General features: G+C 39.4%; 1 long non-coding RNA gene across 1 annotated transcript; it reads left to right on the top strand.

Annotated features, from left to right (window-relative positions):
- The first annotated feature begins 1,325 nt into the window (after positions 1–1,325).
- Positions 1,326–1,957, top strand: LOC124271334. The gene is made up of 2 exons (XR_006897011.1): positions 1,326–1,463; positions 1,737–1,957. It is a non-coding gene; the product is annotated as an uncharacterized LOC124271334 (long non-coding RNA).
- Positions 1,958–2,306: the final 349 nt, after the last annotated feature.

Below are 2,306 nucleotides of genomic sequence, written 5' to 3'. Positions count from 1 at the left end.
AGGAAGTGGCACAAGGAAGTCGTTGAGGCGCAGGCGCGTGTCAGGTACCTGTGAACTCAACATCCGGATTACAGTTGGTCTCCAGCAACTCATAATTGTAGGAAGAGACGCCAAACGGGACCAGATGGTCATTGGTCATGCTTGCTGACGTGGTTCATGTATGTCTCGTAGCCCTATTGCGTAGATCGATGATCATACTCTCAATCACTGGATTGACTGGTGCAGACTCCATTATTTACAGACAGACATCTTATTGCTGGACAATTGCTGAGCTGTGGCATTAAACAACCAGCAAACAGACTGACTGACTGAGTTTGGTTTTACGCCGCTTTTAGCAATATTCCAGCAACATCACGGCAGGGGACACCAGAAATAGATTTCACACATTGTACCCATGTGGGAATTCGAACCCGGGTCTTCGGCGTGACGAGCCAACGCTTTAACCACTAGGCTACCCCACCGCCCCTACCAGCAAACAGAAACCTGGGAATCCGGTTCAATTCAAGATATCAGGAATTCTTTTCAAGATATCATCAATATGCTTCATCATATCCTTAATTCAGTTCCGATATCATGAATTTTATTGCAGATATCAATAATTATCACTGTTCGAGATATCATTCAAGAAATCTTTAAAACAATTTAAGATATCAGTATTTCTTAGGAAATGTGAAAACGGCTTGCAATACATTCGCCCCTTTATGGGCAGATCATGATTTTTTTTTTAAACAGACCATTATCATATATATCAAGCAGTAAGTTAATTAGTTTGTGTGGCGTGTCATTTGTCGTCTTACCTCGTCAGTATTAACCTTTCTTCTTTTATAGTCCTCGTCATTACTGACTTGTTAGAATCTTAGTCTTGGTAGAAAAACTCCTAGCTCCCATGATTCAGTGGGGGTAATAACGGTTTCTAGCCCGATTGCTTTGTAGCATGGAGAATGCTCTATAAGACGATCGAATATGTTATTTGTGGGCTGATTGTCTGCAATTTGACCATTGCCAGGAAATGGCAGGGCACCTGACCCAGTGCTTGTATCAGGCTTGTTGGTATTGTAAGTCCGTGACTATCGGTTTAAAAGTGTAAAAGTAAGACCGACCGCGACGCGAAGCGGGAGGTCTTACTTTTACACTACTTCCCGCGCGTTGAGGTCCTTACTTTTCCAATTATGACCGAGTACTTTATCCAACATCTAAACCGTCAATTCCATTAAATACATTTTTATAACAATAAAAAGCATTATAATTAATCAAGGTAGAGACGAACGTACCGCTGCATTGTTTATACCGCGCTGGATGGTACATCGAGGAGCATGCAGGAACGTGCTGCACGTGAAATTTGTGTCGTAGTACCTCGTCACGTGGCATGTTAGAACATTCATTTGAGGGAAACACCTGAATATGGAAGGTTCGGACAGCGATCGTGAATTATTCATTACACGGTCTTATTTGCGAGCAACCAGGTACCTTTCTCATCTCTTTTTTGCACATTAAGATGTTAGGACAGACTGAAAATAACAAGTATTCAAACTTTAAAAATGATGCATTTAGTCCAGTTTGTTAGTAGACTTTGAAAAAATAGCACTAAATACTGAACTGTTCAATTTAAGAGATGTGTTTATGCAGCATGATTAATAATCAATATTTATAGGTTTTCGTCTGTACAATATTGGAATCTGTGTGATAATAGAATTGTTTCCCAGTTTATACGTAATCAATTAATTCATTTAACTTAGGTCATCGCAGTGAAGCCGTTCGTGTGTACAAGACGTCTTCAGATGAGCAAAGGGCATCAGTTTCCGATCTATTAAGCGCAATCCCCGACAGAAAAAGAAAAGTTGGTTCAGAACTAACTGTTCAAACTCTTGAAACGGAAGGAAATGATTCGGATAGCTCGGAAAAGTGCAAAGAAAAACGATATTTTGTGACTATCAACTGAAATAAAGAATTGTTGAAAGATAGTTTTGTTATTCATGTGGGATTTCTCAAGAGGAAAGAGTTCCTTACGTACCCCCGGCCTATCTTATAAGGTACTTTTCATTACTTGTATATCTTTGTAATTTTTTTAAAAAAATAGGGTATGAGTTCCTCCCGTTCCCCCCTCCCAAATAATATGTATAAATATTCTAGAATTATAAACAAAACTTAACACAACAATTACTAGAGAACTCACAAAATGATTAAAAGTCCAAAATTTAAGTAAGGGTTAGGTTTAGGGTTAGGTTTAGAGTTTGGTTTAGAGTTGGGGGAACGGAAGGAACGCTTTCCAAAAATAGTTACGGGGTAGGTAAGGAACTCTTACCTCA

Source organism: Haliotis rubra, unplaced genomic scaffold (genome assembly GCF_003918875.1).
Source record: "Haliotis rubra isolate DU_JTF1 unplaced genomic scaffold, ASM391887v1 Scf16, whole genome shotgun sequence".
Lineage (NCBI taxonomy): Eukaryota > Metazoa > Mollusca > Gastropoda > Lepetellida > Haliotidae > Haliotis > Haliotis rubra.
Note: the sequence above shows the minus strand (reverse complement) of the source record. Positions and strands in the feature narration are given on the sequence as shown.